The 22,165-nt window shown below is 44.8% G+C and overlaps 1 protein-coding gene across 2 annotated transcripts in view; it reads right to left on the bottom strand.

Moving 5' to 3' along the window:
• Positions 1 to 8,739: 8,739 nt before the first annotated feature.
• SPPL2B (signal peptide peptidase like 2B) overlaps positions 8,740 to 22,165 on the bottom strand; it is a 102,232-nt gene continuing 88,806 nt past the window's right edge. Inside the window, exon 17 of one of the 2 annotated variants that reach the window (XR_013635038.1) lies at positions 8,740 to 10,062. The gene's annotated coding sequence lies outside the window, so the exon portion shown is untranslated. Of the gene's footprint in view, positions 10,063 to 12,823; positions 14,180 to 22,165 lie in introns of those variants that run through there. The other variant, XR_013635037.1, reaches the window with a different exon arrangement.

Here is a 22,165-nt window from a genome sequence, read left to right as displayed (position 1 = left end):
CATCACAGAAGGAGGAACCGAAGTGGAAATGTTATGAATTACAATATATTTACATATATAAAATATATATTATGATATACTGTGCAATTGAATACAAGGCTGTAATTCAGTTAGTGGGGGTGGTTGATATCAAAAGCTTGAGAGGGTAAATTGAGCACCAAGAATGCTCATATGCCAGAAAGAACCCACCCAGACAGAATTACAGATTTGATGCAAGCAATGCAATTAAGACCTACAGTAGTAGGTATTTGGAATACAGTAGAACCCCATTTATCCAATCCTCCATTATCCAGCTCTCTGTATTAACCGAACAACCAGCACACACAGGTCCAGAAGCAGTCACTCTCTCCTGTGACTGCTAGATGGTGATACAGCTTGGCACTTTCCCATTTTCTGAATTATCTGAATTTGTGATTATCAGATCTGGCCCCTGTCCCAACTAGATCGGATAAACAGGGTTCTGCTGTATATACTACAGCACAGCTGTTTAGCAAAGAGGCAAGAGGTTTCCCCCTCTTGGATAAGACACCAATTTTACTCTCTTTTTGCAGTGCCTGTGTCCTACTGTCAACACTGGAGATTAGTTACAGGAAAACCATCATGTCCATTTCCTTTATTATATATTGCAATTTAAAAAGTTACTTGTACCATTAGGCAATACCTGTCTGTATTATTTCACATGAAGCCTACCCTTGTAGATAATTTTACAAGTCATTCAATGACTTTGCAATTCCTTGTCCAAGAAATTCCAAATCTCTTACTGAGTGCATGTGAATAGGAAAAGAATTACCCAAGTACACTATAAAGCTGCCTAGATACTCTTTATTGTCTGGAATTGGGTGCAGAATAATTAGCTAACTGGCTATTGAAGTCAATCAGATGTGTGTGATTACAAATCAGGCAAGGATATTAATTTTACCATCATGCCTTCAAAGCATCAGCAAATACACTTTATTGATAACCAGGTACATCTTCCCAGGTAAAAAAGGTTACTCACCTTCTTGCAACTGTTGTTCTTCAAGATGTGTTGTTCATGTCCATTCCACGTGCCGCATGTAAGACAGCCGGAAGATTTTTCTGGAGTCGCAGCCTCATGGCGTCCAATATAGAGCCCTGACAGCCTGCCTGCCCCCCCCCCCCCCAGTTCCTTCTTGCCAGCTACTCCGACAGCGGGGTAGGAGGGTGGATATTGGAATGGACATCAACACCACATCTCTAAGAGCAACAGCTACAAGAAGGTGAGTAACCATTTTTTCTTCTTCGAGTGCTTGTTCATGTCCATTCCAATCAGGTGACTCCCATGCCTAAGTTCAGGAGGCGAGGTTGGAGTTGTCCACTGATAGGAGCATTGCTCTACCAAAGGCCGCATCATATCTGGCCTGCTAGGTGATTGCACAGTGCGCGGTGAAAGCGTGTATGGAGGACCATGTCACCGCTCTGCATATTTCCAGGGTGGGAACCTGCACCAGAAACCCTGCTGAAGAAGCTTGCGCCCTAGTGGAGTGTGCTGTGAGCGGAAAGGCAGGCACCTCTGCCAGTTTGTAGTACTCTCGGATGCAGGACGTGATCCACAATGAAATTCGTTGAGAGTAGACAGGAAGACCTTTCATTCTGTCTGTCACAGCCATGAATAATTGAATGGACTTTCGGAATGGCCTCATTCTCTCAATGTAAAAGGCTAGCACTCTGCGGACATCCAATGAGTGAAGCCTCTGCTCCCTGCCGCTCAACTGCGGCTTAGGATAGAACACTGGGAGGAAGATGTCCTAGTTGATGGGGAAATGGGAGAGAACCTTCGGGAGGAAAGCCAGGTGGGGCCTGAGCTGGACCTTATCCTTATAGAACACGAGGTAAGGGGGTTCTGATGTCAGGGCCTTGAGATCAGACACCCTCCTGGCTGAGGTTATCACTACCAAAAATGCCACCTCGTTTGAGAGGTAGAGCAGGGAACATGTCGCTAGTGGTTCAAAGGGTGGCCCCGTCAGTCTGGAAGGGAGCAGGTTGAGTTCCCATGCTGGAACCAGCTGCCGGACATGTGGATATAGCCTGTTGAGACCTTTGAGAAAATGGCTGACCATTGGTCAGTTGGCAAAGACTGACCGGCCCTTTGCGCCTGAATGGAATGTGGCAAGTCTACCATGGGGAAAACCCCACTGTTGGAAAATTGAGTTTACAATGTCCAAACGTAGGGACCACTTGTGGCTGTGGAACAACCTGCTGAGATAGACCGCTAACTCGTTCTGTACCCCAGGGAGATACAATGCTTGCAGGTGTATTGAATGCTCTACACAAAAGTCCCACCAGCATGAGGGCTTCCTGGCACAGGGGAGAGGAGTGTGCAGATCCCCGTTTGTTGATATAGAACATCGCCGTAGTGTTGCCTGTCATCATTGATACACATCTCCTACTTAAGTGGGCTCAGAAAGTCTGGCATGCCAGGCGTACCACTTTCAACTCTCTGACATTGATGTGGAGAGCAAGCTCCACCTGAGACCAGAGGCCTTGTGTCCTGAGGTCTCCCAGATGCGCTCCCCAGACCAAGTCTGATGCAAACACTAGCTGTGGGTTGAGCCACCACAGAAGGGAGTCAAGGACTGGGTGAGGCAAAGTCAAGACCCTGTCCAAACTGTCCTGATCCAGCCGATACACTGAGGCTAGCCATGATTAGAGCGGACAGAGTCTGCGCCTGGCATGTTGCACCACATAGGTACAAGCAGCCATGTGTCCCAGGAGTTTCAGGCAATTCCTTGCTGTGGTGGTGGGGAACTGCTTGAGACTCCAAATGATGTTGCCCAGGGCCCAGAACCTTGATTCCAGTAGGTATGCCCTAGTCTGGGTCAAGTCCAGCACTGCCCCTATGAACTCTATCTTCTGAACAGGGGACAGAGTTGACTTCCCTGTGTCAGGAGAAGGCTCAGTTTGTTGAAGGTTGCAATGATGAATCTGACTTGTACCTCCACTTGAGCCCTGGAGCAGTCCTTGATCAGCCAGTCGTCGAGGTAAGGGCACAGCTGTACCCGGCACCTGCGTAGAAACATGGCCACAACTGCCATGCATTTGGTAAATATCGAGGCAACGCTGATAGGCCGAAAGGGAGGACTGTGAACTGGAAGTGGTTGTTGTGCACCACAAACATGAGGTATTTTCTGTGGGATGGTATGATTCCTATATGAAAGTATCAGGGGGTAGCCATGTTAGTCTGTATCCACAAAAACAACAAGGAGTTGACAGCAGATCGAGGGACGTGATCGTTCCCCTCTATTTGACATTGGTGAGGCCTCATCTGGAGTACTGTGTCCAGTTTTGGGCCCCACACTACAAGAAGGATGTGGAGAAATTGGAGAGAGTCCAGCGAAGGGCAACAAAAATGATTAGGGGTCTGGAACACATGACTTATGAGGAGAGGCTGAGGGAACTGGGATTGTTTAGTCTATGGAAGAGAAGAATGAGGGGGGATTTGATAGCTGCTTTTAACTATCTGAAAGGTGGATCCAAAGAGGATGGATCTAGACTATTCTCAGTGATAGCAGATGACAGGACAAGGAGTAATGGTCTCAAGTTGCAGTGGGGGAGATTTAGGTTGGATATTAGGAAAAACTTTTTCACTAGGAGAGTTGTGAAACGCTAGAATGCATTACCTAGGGAGGTGGTGAAATCCCCTTCCTTAGAAGTTTTTAAGATCAGGCTTGACAAAGCCCTGGCTGGGATGATTTAGTTGAGGATTGGTCCTGCTCTGGGCAGGGGGTTGGACTAGATGACCTCCAGAGGTCCCTTCCAACTCTGATATTCTATTATTCTATAAATCTGGTGGCACCTTAAAGACTAACAGATTTATTTGAGCATCAACTTTCGTGGGTAAAACCCCCACTTCTTTAGATGCATGGAGTGAAAATTAAAGATGCAGACATAAATATACGGACATATGAAAAGAAGGGAGTTACCTCACAAGTGGAGAACCAGTGTTGACAGGGCCAATTCGATCAGGGTGGACGTAGTCCACTCCCAACAATAGATGAGGAGGTGTCAATTCCAGGAGAGGCAAAGCTGCTTCTGTAATGAGCCAGCCACTCCCAGTCCCTATTCAAGCCCAAATTAATGGTATTAAATTTGCAAATGAATTTTAGTTCTGCTGTTCCTCTTTGAAGTCTGTTTCTGAAATTTTTTGTTCAAGTATAGCTACTTTCAAATCTGTTATAGATTGTCCAGGAAAATTGAAGTGTTCTCCCACTGGCTTTTGTATGTTACCATTCCTGATGTCCGATTTGTGTCCATTTTTTCCTTTATGTAGGGACTGTAGGGTTTCGACTGGCCATACTGGTTTGGCCAATGTACATGGCAGAGGGGCATTGCTGGCACATGATGGCATATATAACATTAGTAGACGTGCAGGTGAATGAGCCTCTGATGGTGTGGCTGATGTGGTTGGGTCCTCTGATGGTGTCGCTAGCGTAGATATGGGGACAGAGTAGGCAATGAGGTTTGCTACAGGGATTGGTTCCTGAATTTGCGTTTCTGTGGTGTGTGGAGTTGCTGGTGAGTATTTGCTTCAGGTTGGGGAGACTGGCCTGTCTCCCAAGGTCTGGGAGAGCGAGGGATCATTTTCCAGGATAGGTTGTAGATCGTTGATAATGTGCTGGAGAGGTTTTAGCTGGGGGCAATACGTGATGGCCAGTGGTGTTCTGTTATTTTCCTTGTGGGGCCTGTCCTGTAGTAGGTAATTTCTGGGTACCCATCTTGCTCTGTCAATCTGTTTCCTCACTTCCCCAGGTGGGTATTGTAGTTTTAAGAATGCTTGATAAAGATCTTGTAGGTGTTTGTCTCTGTCTGAAGCAGCTTTGCCTCTCCTGGAATTGACACCTCCTCATCTATTGTTGGGATGCACATCCACCCTGATCAAATTGGCCCTGCCAACACTGGTTCTCCACTTGTGAGGTAACTCCCTTCTCTTCATGTGTCAGTATATTTATGTCTGCATCTTTAATTTTCACTCCATGCATCTGAAGAAATGGGGTTTTTTTTACCCACAAAAGCTTATGCTCAAATAAATCTGTTAGTCTTTAAGATGCCACCAGACTCCTTGTTATATGAAAGTACACGTCCTTCAACTCAAGGGCAGCATACCAATCCCCTGGATCCAAGGAAGGGATGATGGTGGCCAAGGAGACCATGTGGAACTTGAGTTTCTTAATTAACTTGTTGAGCTCTCACAGGTCTAGGACGGGCCTGAGCCTGCCGTTGGCTTTCGGTGTTAGGAAATACCGGGAATAGAAGCCCTTGCCCTTCTGCTCCTGGTGAACCTCTTCCTCTGCCCCCATCAAGAGGAGGGATTGCACCTCCTGTATAAGGAATTGATTGTGAGAAGGGTCCCTGAAGAGGGATGGGGAAGGGGGATGGAAGGGCGAGAGGGCAGAGAATTGGAGTGAATATCCCCTCTCTGCCGTGCGGAGTACCCAGCAGTCCGAAGTAATACAGGCCCATGCATGGTAGAAAGGGGAAAGACGGGACAAAAAGGTAAGGTGGGATGGATTCAGTCTTTGCACTGGAGTGTCGTCCCCAGGTGCACTTTCAAAAGGACTGTTTTGGGCCTGAGGAGGGTTTCGACTGGCCAGACCCCTGGCCAGAGGAGGGTGAGGTCTCTTCCTTGAGTTCCTACTCCTCCTGTGCAACCCGCCCTTCCTACCCTGAGGTTGATAATTCATCGATTGGGGCTGAGGTCTCAAGTGCCTCCATTGGTTGGCAAGGGTGTGGAGGCCCAGAGACTTCAAGGTGGCTTGAGAGTCCTTGAGGCTGTGCAGGCGAGTCAGTATTCTCAGAAAACAAAGACTGACCCTCAAGGGGAGGTCCTGGCTTGTCTGCTGCACCGCGTATGGGAGGCCAGAGACCTACAGCCAGGAACTCCTCCTCATAGCCATGGTGCAAGATGCTGCATACGCTGCATCCATGGTTGCCTGAAGGGATGCATGGGAAATTAATTTGCCCTCCTCTACTAGCACAGAAAACTTCATGTAAGAGTCCTTTGAGAGGAGTTCTGGAAACTTTGCATGGCCCCACAAGTATTATAATTGTACCTGCTAACCACCGCTGATGGTTAGCGATACGGAGCTGCAACCCCTCCATGGAACAGATTTTTCTCCTGAAGAGGTTGTTTTTTGGCCTCTCGATTCTTGGGAGAGGGCCCCTGGTAGCCCTGGTGCTCGCGCTGGTTAGCCACGTCCGCTACCAGGGAGTCCGGCTGGGGGTGCATGTATAGGTGTTCCTTTGAGGGGACAAAGTATTTCTGCTCGTACCTCTTGGCGGTAGGCGGTATCGAGGACGGGGTCTGCCACAGGGTCTTCACGGCATCACTGACGGTTTTAATCAGCGGCAGTGTGATATGGGATGGCCCTGGAGGGGAAAGAATGTCGACCATCAGGTCAGACTCCTCCACCACCTCCTCAGGTTTGATGTTCAGGTTCTGGGCCACTCATCTCAGCAGCTGCTGTAGGACCCTGCTGTCCTTGAAGGTTGCAGTGGTTACTGAGCCAGACACCACCTCATCCGGAGACAAGGAGGACAAGATAGCAGCTGGTACAGGAGCCTGCTCCCTGCCCTCGACCCCTCTGGGGTCCCAAGGAGCGAGGAACACTGGCTCTGGTGACAGGAGGTCCAATGCCACCTCGAACACTTCTGGCATGGAGAGAAGCTGTAGGTCCTCATGGTGGCAGATTGGTGGGTGGTGCAGGTCCAGACTCGACTGGACTCATCCTGGGGCAGGAGTTGACTGAGGCCTCACCGATTGGGTGCCTGATGAGGGGCTTGCTGGCCACCTGGTCTTTAGTCCTGGTCTGGGAGTGCCCTCTGTCGACCTTCTTCCATTTATGGGGCACCGGGGAGTGAGACAGCTGCCTGACAGATGTCTGGGACCTGTGTGCGGAGCCGTTCATCTCTAGAGGAGTCCTTCCTCAGAACCAACTTGCGTGTCAACGGTACCGGATCACTGCGCACCGAGGAAGGGGCACTTGGGGCCAGGTCCACCGCACTGGGGTCCAACTAAGGCTGAAGGCTCCATAAGCAGAACTCGGAGGTACTGTGCTCTGTCCTAGAGGGTCCTGGGTTGAAACCCTCTACAGATTTTACAATGGTCCCTAAGGTGACCCTCCCCAAGACACTTCAAGCACAAAGTGTGTGGGTCACTTCTTGGCATAAACCTGATGCAGTCAGAGCACGGCTTAAAGCCCGGGGACTGAGGCATACCCCGGAGCAGGGGAGAAGCGCGTGTGTGTGTGGGATGCCCAAAGGAAACTTATAGAATCATAGAATATCACGGTTGGAAGGGACCTCAGTAGGTCATCTAGTCCAACCCCCTGCTCAAAAGCAGGACCCATCCCCAATTAAATCATCCCAGCCAGGGCTTTGTCAAGCCTGACCTTAAAAACTTCTGAGGAAGAAGATTCCACCACCTCCCTAGGCAACGCATTCCAGTGTTTCACCACCCTCCTAGTGAAAAATTTTTTCCTAATATCCAACCTAAACCTCCCCCACTGCAACTTGAGACCATTACTCCTTGTCCTGGATTTGTGCTGGAAATGGCCCAACCTGATTATCATACACATTGTAAGGAGAGTGATCACTTTAGATAAGCCACTACCAACAGGAGAGTGGGGCGGGAGGAGGCATTCCCCCATGCTCTGTGTGTATATAACAAGATCTTCTAAACTTTCCACAGCATGCATCCGACGAAGCGAGCTGCAGCCCACGAAAGCCCACGCTCAAACAAACTGGCTAGTCCCCAAGGTGCCACAAGTACTCCCCCTCTTTTTGCGAATAACACTATAGAATCACACCAGAGTCACTTATTTTGTAATTATGAGAGAAAAAACTATCTACACTAACTATAACTACTACTAAATCTAACTATATACACACATGATACTGTGAAGCATGTGCTTGCCAAGGCATGAGCAACAGGGAGTTCCAGCTAGCCATCACAGGCGGTAAGAAGGAAATGAGAGCGGGTCAGGTCGGCAGGGCCCTATATTGGGCGCCATGAGGACGCGACTGCAGGGGGTGCCCAAGCTGACCCTATAGATACTGCTAGGGGAAAAATCTGCCAGCTGTCGTGCACATGGAGTGCGCATACAGATTGAAATTAACATGAACAAGCACTCAAAGAAGAGCCTCCACTTCTTTTATGGCCCATCTATGCCGCATTTTCACAGTGTCAGTTACTGTGGTAGAGCCCGTCAGAGTGGAGAAAATATCACGTTTTAATAGAATTTTAATGTTGCACTCTGTCCGCATTGGCCAACTCTTTTAAAAAATTTTAAACAAAAAAGAACAGTGTGTATGATAACACCCATTTTTTCATGTTCTGTGTGTATATACATCTCCTCACTGTATTTTCCACTGAATGCATCCAATAAAGTGAACTGTAGCTCATGAAAGCTTATGCTCAAATAAATTGGTTAGTCTCTAAGGTGCCACTAGTACTCCTTTTCTTTTTAATGAAATAGAAAGTGATTAATGCAGAAAAATATAGTGTAGCTTTTGGACCATGGCAGCTTCCTTTAGCATTAGTCTGTCAACCCCGCTGGTCAACCGGGCTTTAGGGTCCATACAAGGCTTTTTGTGGATTCTGTTTCTCAGGACCAGATATTTTAAAAATCTGCCTGACACTGTCACTGTGGAGCATTTGAAATATTGACATCCCATCCCACCCTTTCTGCCATCCCTATCCCCATTAGTAAGAGTTTGCCCAAATCAAGCCAAAAGAGTTTTAATATATAAAAAGCACGTATTTAACATTTGCAATGACAATCAATAACAATACATATTTGAATAAAGAGGTACATGAGGAGGGGGGGTTGTGGGTACAGGCACAGACCTCAATTTTCATTCAATACACTGCCCACTCAAATGTGAAAAATATTCAACAAAACAATATGAACCAAATATTTCATTTTAGAATCATAGAATATTAGGGTTGGAAGGGGGTCATCTAGTCCAAACTCATGCTCAAAGCAGGACCAATCCCCAATTTTTGCCCCAGATCCCTAAATGGCCCCCTCAAGGATTGAACTCACAACCCTGGGTTTAACAGACCAATGCTCAAACCACTGAGCTATCCCTCCCCCCATTATAAATGATTACTAGTGTTCTTTTCATTCAAACTGTAGTTGAGTGTCCTAATATAAATAATCAGGTCACTACTTGTCACCAGTTTTTAATCTACAAATGCGAAAGCAAATTTTGTCATTTCATTGCAACACACCGACCCCTCCCTGGCAAGTAAAGAATATGGTACATAGCAGTTTGGCACGGTCATATCCACATCTCTTAAATTTAGAAGGTACATAACTCTCACTAGATTGTCCGTACCATGCAGCCATGAATTTGGCTGCTTGTTCAATGGCAGCAGGCATTGCTGCATTGATGTCACACAGCAGAGAGAGAGAGAGAGAGAGAGAATCTAGCTTGCAGAATCATCAACACAATTCCTTTGTCGAGATCCAAATAGGAAGCTGCTGTATCATAGCCTGAGTGCGTACAGGCAGCTAACAGTCTTAGTACAGTTTTCCACCGTTGCTCTGCAGTAGCATAGATGTTTATTACAGATCTCTCTTTGATTGGGGTTTCATAATTATCAAAGACGTTAGGCCCTGTTCAAGATAAGGGTACTCGTCTTATAAGACAAATACATCAGTGATAATACTGACATTCTTACTGATTTCTGTTTTGCAACCACAACCATTTGTTGTACGAGGATTTATTGGCTCTCTCATTTGAGGTGGCTGTATTTTCTTTGTTGATCATCACATCTCCCTGGTTTATTTCCACCGGGTTATTGTCTCTGCCTCTGATGACTAGTTTGTGCTTTAGTGTGTGTCATTGGTCAAACTTCTTGTCTTGAATGAGTTCTGTATGAATTCATGAATGATGTCACTCAACTGTTTCTTATTTTCAGTAACTGTCAAGACAACTTTCAGTGGAGGTAGCTGTGTACTTATACTCAACTGATGCACTCTGCTTGCTTCTGTGGCTCTGGTAGATCTTGTGACACTCTTTGTGCTGAAGTCTTTGTACCTGTCAAAGACAAGATGTACATCACTTGTGTTTACCATAGACTTTGAAATTGGTCAAAGTCCTTGATGATGCCGCTTGAGTAACCCAAGGAATTGTTGAACCATCAATGACTGTGCAGGATACTTCTTGTGAAGTATGTCTAGTTGACATTTCTGTCTACAGCTGCTTCTTTAGGTTAGACTCAGCCGTAGAAATCCTCATGTAACCAGTTAGTGAACATGGACACTTGTACAGGATCCAACTCGTAAGACAAAATATTGATGATGAGACAAAATATTGACGTCAACCTCTCATGAACTTGCTTGTAGGCCTATCACTCTTGAATAGGCCTACAACATCTGATAACATCAGATGAAGTGAGCTGTAGCTCACGAAAGCTCATGCTCAAATAAATTGGTTAGTCTCTAAGGTGCCACAAGTACTCCTTTTCTTTTTGCGAATACAGACTAACACGGCTGTTCCTCTGAAACCACTCTTGAATAGTGAAGGTTAGTGTCATACCTTTGTTGGACCCACCTGTACATGTTTTATTTGTCACTGTCTACTATCCTTGGTATTGTCTCACAGAATCCTGTGGGCCAGCAATGTTGAATTCTTGCATTTGGTGAATTCCAGTTGTAAGTGTGTACATTGACACTCTATAATGTTTACTATTGCCTCTGGGTGCTAAGTGAAGTCTAGGAGATCAGTGAATGAGGAAAAGAGTTGAATCTCTGTTTGGTTTATAATCTGCTAATGCCTATAATTGTCCAATATTTGAAAATTAATTCTCATGAGTAAATATGCAAGGATTTGTTGTCAACATGCTTTGTGAGTACAAGAAGATTATGGCTCAGTGGGAAGATGGGGGTGTACTAGCAAGATATACGGATTAAGGTTGGAGTGTGGGGCCCAAAACTGGACACAGTACTCCAGATGAGGCCTGTAAGGTTGGACATATGACCAGGGAAGAGTATAAAAATATTGCTCGGGCATGTAGGAATGATATCAGGAGGGCCAAATCGCACCTGGAGCTGCAGCTAGCAAGAGATGTCAAGAGTAACAAGAAGGGTTTCTTCAGGTATGTTGGCAACAAGAAGAAAGCCAAGGAAAGTGTGGGCCCCTTACTGAATGAGGGAGGCAACCTAGTGACAGAGGATGTGGAAAAAGCTAATGTACTCAATGCTTTTTTTGCCTCTGTTTTCACTAACAAGGTCAGCTCCCAGACTGCTGCGCTGGGCATCACAAAATGGGGAAGAGATGGCCAGCCCTCTGTGGAGATAGAGGTAGTTAGGGACTATTTAGAAAAGCTGGACGTGCACAAGTCCATGGGGCCGGACGAGTTGCATCCGAGTGCTGAAGGAATTGGCGGCTGTGATTGCAGAGCCATTGGCCATTATCTTTGAAAACTCGTGGCGAACCGGGGAAGTCCCGGATGACTGGAAAAAGGCTAATGTAGTGCCAATCTTTAAAAAAGGGAAGAAGGAGGATCCTGGGAACTACAGGCCAGTCAGCCTCACCTCAGTCCCTGGAAAAATCATGGAGCAGGTCCTCAAAGAATCAATCCTGAAGCACTTGCATGAGAGGAAAGTGATCAGGAACAGCCAGCATGGATTCACCAAGGGAAGGTCATGCCTGACTAATCTAATCGCCTTTTATGATGAGATTACTGGTTCTGTGGATGAAGGGAAAGCAGTGGATGTATTGTTTCTTGACTTTAGCAAAGCTTTTGACACGGTCTCCCACAGTATTCTTGTCAGCAAGTTAAGGAAGTATGGGCTGGATGAATGCACTATAAGGTGGGTAGAAAGCTGGCTAGATTGTCGGGCTCAACGGGTAGTGATCAATGGCTCCATGTCTAGTTGGCAGCCGGTATCAAGTGGAGTGCCCCAAGGGTCGGTCCTGGGGCCGGTTTTGTTCAATATCTTCATAAATGATCTGGAGGATGGTGTGGATTGCACTCTCAGCAAATTTGCGGATGATACTAAACTGGGAGGAGTGGTAGATACGCTGGAGGGGAGGGATAGGATACAGAAGGACCTAGACCAATTGGAGGATTGGGCCAAAAGAAATCTGATGAGGTTCAATAAGGATAAGTGCAGGGTCCTGCACTTAGGACGGAAGAACCCAACGCACAGCTACAGACTAGGGACCGAATGGCTAGGCAGCAGTTCTGCGGAAAAGGACCTAGGGGTGACAGTGGACGAGAAGCTGGATATGAGTCAGCAGTGTGCCCTTGTTGCCAAGAAGGCCAATGGCATTTTGGGATGTATAAGTAGGGGCATAGCGAGCAGATCGAGGGACATGATCGTTCCCCTCTATTCGACATTGGTGAGGCCTCATCTGGAGTACTGTGTCCAGTTTTGGGCCCCACACTACAAGAAGGATGTGGATAAATTGGAGAGAGTCCAGCAAAGGGCAACAAAAATGATTAGGGGTCTGGAACACATGACTTATAAGGAGAGGCTGAGGGAGCTGGGATTGTTTAGCCTGCAGAAGAGAAGAATGAGGGGGGATTTGATAGCTGCTTTCAACTACCTGAAAGGGGGTTCCAAAGAGGATGGCTCTAGACTGTTCTCAATGGTAGCAGATGACAGAACGAGGAGTAATGGTCTCAAGTTGCAATGGGGGAGGTTTAGATTGGATATTAGGAAAAACTTTTTCACTAAGAGGGTGGTGAAACACTGGAATGCGTTACCTAGGGAGGTGGTAGAATCTCCTTCCTTAGAGGTTTTTAAGGTCAGGCTTGACAAAGCCCTGGCTGGGATGATTTAACTGGGAATTGGTCCTGCTTCGAGCAGGGGGTTGGACTAGATGACCTTCTGGGGTCCCTTCCAACCCTGATATTCTATGATTCTATGATTATACAGACACCAATACAGACATTACATATACACCTCTTTGCTAATTATGTTCCGTAACAAAATATTAGTGTGCGGCTTTCATTAAAAATAATTGAAATTCAATTAAAGTGATTTCACTCTCACCTGGCTTGAGAGTTTGGAGGGAAGTGGTAATAAGTGCTCAGATTTCAAAATGCTCAGGAGTGACAAGGTGTCATAAAGCAATTGTTTTGAATTTAGGATACTGAAATTCAGAATCCACATAAAACCACCACCACCACTGTATGGACACTAAACAAGGGCCCAAAACTTGCATTTGGCTACCGGACTATACAGTATGAAATACTAGTTTAAAGGATTCAGTTCAGGTTTACATATGCACAGTAAAATATATGACTCCACAGGAACTAAGATTAATACCCCCTTAGTGTTTAAAATCTTCACTCTACTAATGGATATGCTGTGTTTACACATTATTACAAGGCCCTTCCACGAGCCAGCCCATTAGAACTGGTCTGTAGATTATGCACCCCACAGATAAGCCTCTCTCCCAAAAGCAGCTTCTGTGAAGCATCCAAAATAAACCAATTTTTAATAAACACATTCCTATATCTTGTCTTTTAAATGTTCTCCATATTGGGGTGGAATGCTATGATTTGGTCTAAACGTTCCATCTGTTCCACACATGAAGCAGCACCAGTTCTCTTTTGATAACACAACATTGATTTTGTTCAATCAGCACTCATGCACAACTATGTCTGTCTCCACTTTCTTCACCATGGTAGTAGTAGCAGAATCAGTAGGGATATGACTAACCTACACATACTGAACAGACCTTTCACCTCAAAAGGCTAAAAAACCTACCATAACCCACCCTACAGCAAACTGTCCTACTGCAGTGATATTTTTCTATTTTTAATATGTGCCCAGAATGAAATTGTTGGGTCCCATATTTATTCTGTCAGAAGCTCCCAGGATCAAATATGCTCATTTGAAAACTCAGTATTATCCAAGTGCCAACACAGTAAACTTAATCTGTGAGCCAATACTCAAGCTGGGCTTTTGCTGACTGACTTCCAAATGTAGACCCTTTGTTCATGGTGATGAATTTCATTGACAATGCCACTGCTAATGTACTAGGCAGAGAGAGAATCCATTTGCTCTCCCATAGCTGGTGTTGGCTCTGCAGGAGTATGAGATGTTGAGGTTGGTTAGTTGAGGTTGTTCCGGCTTTGAGCAGGGGGTTGAACTAGATGACCTCCTGAGGTCTCTTCCAATCCTAATCTTCTATGATTCTATGAGGAATAAAAGCCTATCAGTGACAGTAAGTGAGCAGGTGAGTCCTAAAGACACACAAGAAGCAGACAGATATCAGATATCATCCATCATCATTACCAAGGCTTGAAATAAAGAGCTCTACTTGCATAAACAACAAGAGGTCTAAGAATCAGAATCCTTGCCCGCAAACTGAAAACAAAGCAGTTCACGCACACAGCCACCAGTTTCAGTTGGCAATGGCAGGGGGGTGGGGGGCAGAGGGAAATCAGAAACAGACAGCCCACTGCTATCTTACCATGCAAGCATATTGCTAAGTGTGTTGGCATCATGCATAAGTTCACTGGTCACATCTATAGCATGCCCAAACCTCTACTGTTAGCTGTGGAAACCCACTGAAGGGATCACTGTCACGGCATACAGGGGCATGTGTGGAGTCTTCAGGTTCAGGGTCTCTACTCCATTTGTTTCCTTGCTGTGCACACACTTAAGCATCTTAAATTTGGGTCCATGGTAAGGGAGGATGTGCCATTTTTATACCATTGTTCTGACCACAGCCAAACTTTTAAGACAATAGATGTCTGGTAAGATACTATTTGGTTAAAAGACAAAGTTAAAAAATACTGCATTGGGAATAATCTCACCAATTACTGCCTTGCATATAATCTACCATTCTCGAACAAAGTGACAGCTAATCTTCTGCAAGTACGCTAGACAGGCTGTAGTCATTGATCAGCATTCTGTTGATCTTAGATCTACTACAGTATCAGTGGCTGACAAGAAGACTGTGAGATGTGGACCTGGATTCCATGGTTCATGCATTTGTCATTCCTAGGCTTGATTACAGTTGAAAGTGCAGGCCAAGAGGAAAGCCTAGGTATTCAGAAGAGCTCCTACATGTTACATTAACATAGGCACAAAACAAAGGCACCACACTGCTGTACACAATCTACTTGTTCCTGATCCAATACAGGATCCAATTTGAAGTTAGGTCTTGATCTTCAAAGCCTTCAACCGACTGTGTCCTGGCTACATTATCTGTGACCCCAACCAATCATGATAGCGGCTTTTAGCAGAGATACTGGGCTGGTGATGACATCTAAGCTGAAACTTGCATGTACTAGGGAATCTGGTGATATCTCAGCAGCTGGCCTACAGTTAAATTCCTTTCTTCCAGATACCAACATGACCACTGGCGTTAAATGCAAGGCCCATATGCTTATCATTCTTTTGTCTCCTCCCAATTAATAGCCTATGGATGGCAGCAGCCCTTCCCATACTCTCCTGTGGAATTGCACGAAGAAGACAGGAGAAGAATGGAGTTTTAACTTTGGCTGTACTCAGATACCATGCCATGTGCATGTTAAACTTAGAGAGCTCAGCAAAGAGCCAAATTTCTTGTTTCAATGCCCAGAGACACCCTCTTGTACCTCATATTGCTATTCCATTCTGAAAGTGAGACAAAAGCTTATTAGGATCAGCCACTAATTTCTAAGGGACTGGTTATTGTTGAAAAAATGTTAGATCAAATATCTACATATTTTGGAGAGCTTTCTTTCCAAACAGTTTATGAAATTCTTTAAGTCTGAAAAAGGGCAAAGGGAAACTTGTATCTATTCAACTGTACATGATTCTTCCCATATATATTGCCATTTACAGCCTTAGAAATTGCATTATAGCAAATGCAAGGAGTAATGGTCTCAAGTTGCAGTGGGGGATGTTTAGGTTGGATATTAGGAAAAATTTTCTCACTAGGAGGGTGGTGAAGCACTGGAATGGGTTATCTAGGAAGGTGGTGGAATCTCCTTCCTTAGAGGTTTTTAAGCTCAGGACAAAGCCCTGGCTGGGATGATTTAGTTGGGGATTGGTCCTGCTTTGAGCAGGGGGTTGGACTAGATGACCTCCTGAGTCCCTTCCAACCCTGATATTCTAGGGCTCTATGAACGCTTCGCTCAAGCAAAGGCCTGCTGACTGCTGCAAGTGAGAGTTCATGACAGTAGCATTCAATCATGAGACTAAAGAAATTCCAGTGCTGAGCATCACTCCCAAGAGCCCTTGTGAGGTATCATTTGAAATTAATAACTCATTAATCATTAATATTCTTGTGTGCTGTATGTACACAATGGGTATTAGGAATTATGGATATATGATGGAATTATGACTAACATGTGCATAAAACAGGTCTATCTTAGACCAAGGAATGTGCATTTTATTCTCTGATCAGCCTGATAGTCAGGCAAAGACAATGAAGATCCATATTTACAAATAAGCAGAAACAGGACCATCAAGATAGCAGGGGGAGAAGATGGCAGGAAGCAGAACACTTTGTATTTCAGCAAACACACGTGGGGGAAGAAAGATCATGGAGCTTCCTTCGCCACCACATTCCATGTTGCCTTCCTCACAGCTTGAATAAATTTGGGGGTATCCTTTGGAAGAATCCATTTCAAAGGAAGGGGTAGAGAACCCCAAAGCTCTCTCTTCTACCTAAGTCGACAAATGCATCAGTACCTTTGGGCCTCTGAAAGAAATCCTGACTGAGGAAAGGGTCAGTCACCATCCTGCTGGAAGAGAGGGGGGTGAGAAAGGCTATCTTGAACAAAGCCTGGAACCAAACCTTGCTAGATTAAGTTTTATACCCGAGTTTTCACTTTTATTTGCTTGTAACCATTTTAACTTTCTCTCTTATATATAAACTCACTTAAAATCCTATCTCCTTTTGTTAATCCAACAGTGCTGTTTGTACTAAAGTGGTTGTCAACGCCAATTAATGTGGCAAACTGGTGTGTATTTTGTCTCCTTAAAGGAGCAAGCAAACCGTACAATTTCTTTGAACTGTCCAGGAGAGGGATGGACATTGCAAAGCATATGGTTTGGGGAAAATTTGGGACTGGGAGTGTGCTGGGATCACCCTGCTGGCTGCAACCCAGGCCAGTGGAAGCCAGAGTGGGGCAGTGGGGCTGTAGACAGGGTGCTGGGGTCACAGCTATTGGTACAGGGCTGTCTAGTACACACACTCAGGGTGTGACCTGCATGCTGGTAGACTGGTTGAGAGTGGCCTAGGTTAGGAGCTGCAACAGTAAGGCATGGTGAGGCATGCACGGTTACTCATAATGGTATGGACTGCACCCCAGAATGTGACAGTGTATGAGTAATTTATCATGAAATATCACAATATATTTAAGATAGTCAGGTTGGATTCCAAAAGCACTTAACCGCCATTAAAAGTCAGTTAGGTGCTTTTGAAAATCCCATTCAGCAACATTATTGGAAATAACAACTAAGCAGTGGATCTTTTTGCTGCCACAGAGCTCCTGTATAACTGATCTTTATCACAAACTGTCCCCCATCCTTTGTCCATGCTACCCCTTGAACCATGTTTAGTGTTTTGAGATCTATGGATGAAAACTTTTATTCTACTTGAAATTCTTGAACCAGCCTGATCTCAACTTACTGTACTTGAAACTCCTACAGAACCAAACTTTTGTCCCAAAGCACTGTAGTACAGCATCATGTACAATTACCAACCCAGTCCTGAGCAGTGTAGTTTCCCTTATCATGAGAAATACCATCTCTTGTATTTCAAAGTGAAACTACACCCCAATTTGTATAGCTTTGCATTATGAATATTCACAGGGTAAGAATAACTGGTCACCCTGAATAACTTGTGACATCTCTTTCACCCCAACTACTCAATTACATTTGGCACTTCTGAGCCTACTGCTGAAGATGCTGTCTTGCTAAAGACTGATGTTATTTGTGACCCAGATGGTACAAGTGCCCCACGGAGCATATTCCTAACGCATTTTCCAAATTGCTCTAACAAGCATTAAAAAGGAGTTCCACAAAATATTTTGTTTTTAAGTAGAGTGAAATTGTCTTTTCGGCAAGGTGGCTGCCTACAGGAGTGGGTTCAGAAATACCAAGTTTAACAGAGAACTTGGGAACAAAGCTAAGTTACAAACAGATCATGAATGTGTGTCTGTGATCATTTATACTTAGGGCCCTACCAATTCACTGCCATGAAAAACGCATGATAGACTGTGAAATCTGGTCTCCTCCCGAAAATCTGGTCTTCTATGTGCTTTTACCCTATACTATACAGATTTCATGTGGGAGACCAGTGTTTCTCAAATTGAGGGTCCACACCCAAAAGGGAGTTGCAGGGGGTTCACAAGGTTATTTTAGGGGGGGTTACAATATTGCCACCCTCACTTCTGCGCTGCCTTCAGAACTGGGTGGCCAGAGAGTGGCAGCGGCTGACTGAGGGCCTGCCTCTGCAGGCAGCAGCGCAGAAGTGAGGGTGACAATATTATACCAGGCCACCCTTACTTCTGCACTGCTGCTGGTGGTGGCATGGCCGCTGCCTTCAGGGCCAGGCTCCTGGCCTGCAGCTGCTGCTCTCCAGCTGCCCAGCTCTGAAGACAGTGCTGCCGCCAGCAGCAGCGCAGAAGTAAGAATAGCAGTACCACAACCCCCTACAATAACCTTGCAAACTCCCGCCCCCCCCAACTCCTTTTTTGGGTCAGGACCCCTACAATTACAACACCATGAAATTTCTGATTTAAGTAGCTGAAATAATAAAATGTATGATTTTTAAAATCTTTTGACCGTGAAATTGACCAAGTTGGACTGTGAATTTTGTAGGACCCTATTCATACTGGTGGCCTGAGAAAAATGAATGTCTTCCTTTAAAGATTATCACACTGACAGGCTGGCTTCATAGCACATTTGTTTCATACTCATGTAAAATAAGGCTGGATAAAATAGACCAGTGAACAGAGTAACTGAAAATTTTAATCAGCAATAACGTCACTGAGGGCTTATAAACAGGTCTGAAAGAATTTTGACACACTTAATAGAATTTGTGTCCACATTCAACACTGTTTTAAGCACGTGTGCTAGGGAATCTAGAAGGGTAGCGTAGGAGGAGCATACATTTTAAATAAAGCTGTGCTCACCATGGTAATAAAAGTAAGTCAGGCCAGCTGTGGTACAAACCTATGGGAAAGAGACTGTTGGGCACAGTTCTACCAAAATTTGGCCTGACAACTGATTTTGGAACACAGACATACTGCTTTGTAGTGGTAGCATGGCCAGGGTGGGTACCTTGTGTAAGTCATCCTGGAAATAAAGACCGTATTTATGGGATGAATATTTCTGTGCAAGACATTGTGTCCTAGTGTGTGTGTGTGTCTAGTATTCATTGTTTTACTACAGAGGTGCCTAGAAATCCCAATCAAGATCAGGACACCATTGTGCTAGGTGCTGAACAATTTGAAGAGCTTATAATAGAAACAGATAGGATAGACCAAGGATGAGAGAAAGGCAGCATTATCTCCATTTTCCAGATGGAGAACTGAGACACAGAGAGGATGAGAGGAAAGGAAATCTGTGGCTGAGCTGGCAAGTGAACCCAGATCTCTTAACTCCCAGTCCACCACCTTAACTACCAGAGCATCCTCCCTGTCCTAATGTCTTTTGGACAACAACGACAGAAACTGAAACTCTCCAAAATGATTATTTTTATTAAAAAGAAAAGGAGTACTTGTGGCACCTTAGAGACTAACCAATTTATTTGAGTATGAGCTTTCGTGAGCTACAGCTCACTCACGAAAGCTCATGCTCAAATAAACTGGTTAGTCTCTAAGGTGCCACAAGTACTCATTTTCTTTTTGCGAATACAGACTAACACGGCTGTTACTCTGAAACCTATTTTTATTAATAAAATCAAATTTTGGGCAACTCTATGGCTCTATAAATTGGAAAGAGAAGAGGATTCAGTTAGTCAAGAAAAGGTGGCAGGGGATTCAGTTTCTCCTATATGCGAAGGTGTTACATCAAAGTCCAGGAAGCCTAGAAAGAAAGAAAGGACCAGTGCATTGATATGGGAATAGAATCAGTGAGAAATGATTGAATAATTGGAGTCAGCAATCTCAATATCTAAAATTAAGTCTGAAATTAATAAATTATACAAAATACTACTCTTGTTTTATAAGCCCATTCATTCATAGAATCATATAGAATCATAGAATATTAGGGTTGGAAGAGACCTCAGGAGGTCATCTAGTCCAACCCCCCTTCTCAAAGCAGGACCAACACCAACTAAATCATCCCAGCCAGGGCTTTCCATTGTAGTAGCTGGTGGGATCTTTAAAGAAGTGTTGGACAGGCCAGAAAGAGTGGGATTCTTGGTTTCATAATAATGGGGGATGTATTTAAAAATACAGAGGTTTTGGACTGAAGTTTTTCCAGTTGACAGGAATTCCCCATTTGTAAGAACCTGCGGGGCTGGACCCGGCTCTGGGCTGCTACAACCTCTGCATCGCCACTGGAGGCTTAGGCTGGGCTCCCACAAGAGGACCCTGTGAGGTGGGTCTCGGCAGGAATTACCATCCAGCTGGATCTGAGTGGCAGCCCCTCAAAACCCACTGATTAGCCAGTAACAGTATTTAAACCAGGAAGCTACGAAGCAAGAGCTGTCTTAGCAACAACACAGGCTGCCTGCCTATCTCTGCTCCAGATCCTGCTTGCAATTGACCCTGGACTCTGGCTTCTGACCCTCGTTTGTCCTTGGCTTCACTCTTCAACTGCTGTCTGTAACCTGGCACCCAATCCCGATTTCCTGGTAACCTGACCCTGTCTGTCTCCTGACTCTCAGTTTGCCTTCTGGCCTGTCTTGGACTCTGACTTCTCGGTACCCGACCCTGCCTGCCTCCTGCCCGACCACTAGGTCTGACTGCCCTCGTCCCAGTCGTGACACCGTTGTTCCATTCCCAGAACTGGGAGTTTTTAACAGGAAAAATAAGGCCTCAGAAAGGATATACGTTATTAAAAGCTGTTATACTTGCCCTCAATACCCATTAATGATGATCCCCTTCTACTCTCTTTGCTGAAACAGTAAGTAAAGAATTGTGGTTTCATACAGAACAGTATGAATATGGAGGGGAAGCAGATGTTGATATCTGACAAGCTATAATAAGATTTACAAAAAATGGAAACTATGCCAGAACAGCTGTCTCTATATAGCACCCAGCCCTGATCCTGACTGGGATCTTCAGTCACTTCTGTAACACAAGCAGCAGCAACAGTAAAACTGGCTAAGCTGACATCTACGCTACATCTTTTAATGGCTCAAACAAAATCTATTTAGGCATTTATATATTGTTCATCACCATGGTATCTGAAATGCAAAACAGAATGTTAAGACTGTAACTGTATGTGTAACATTAGCCCTCTAAAACTTGAAGTACAACGTTTCTCTGAACTGATTAAGAAGTGGTTGGTATGTTAGTGACTAGACTGTTTACTTCAATACAAATTATACTAAACAAATGTTGCAAGTGACTAAAGCCGAAGCCAAAATATTTGGCTTTGTTTACTGTTCATCAGTAAAGCTGCAGAAAAAGATAGTTGCTGGAACTTCACACAAATACATACAACAGTCCATCTACTAATGAGGAAAAAGCTGAAAGGAGGAAAAAACAAACCTGACTGTCGCTCGTATTAGATATTTGCATACAGAGTCCATTTCCTGAAGCAATTTTATTTCCAGACACCCAACGCAGGAGTGATAAGAACTGAAAAAATGATTTTGTGGTCAAGCTAAAGAGGCCATAAGAGGAGTTACATGAAAGAGCCAAGGAATCCCAAACACAAGTGGAGTTCAATAGAAAGTATGGTAGTTAAGGAGACTCAATCCAGATACATTCCTGGTATGAACACTTACAAGCAAGCAGGAAAAGGAACAGAAGAGGTTTCCAAAAACTACAGGGCAAGTTCCACAGAGATGAGAGGTTCAACATGCACTTCTGCTCAATCATTTTATTTGGAAAGATGCTTCAACATGGACGAAGTTACAGAAGAACAGGGTTTTAGTAGAAAATAGCCTTTAAAATCCCATGTCATTATAAAGGACCATGAGAGCTTCCCAGGACAGTACATGACACAGAGGTCAAAATTCCAAGCAGATGGCAATTCACCGTCTTCCTATTAGTTTCCCAGGT

Source organism: Lepidochelys kempii, chromosome 25 (genome assembly GCF_965140285.1).
Source record: "Lepidochelys kempii isolate rLepKem1 chromosome 25, rLepKem1.hap1, whole genome shotgun sequence".
Classification (NCBI taxonomy): Eukaryota; Metazoa; Chordata; order Testudines; family Cheloniidae; genus Lepidochelys; species Lepidochelys kempii.
Note: the sequence above shows the minus strand (reverse complement) of the source record. Positions and strands in the feature narration are given on the sequence as shown.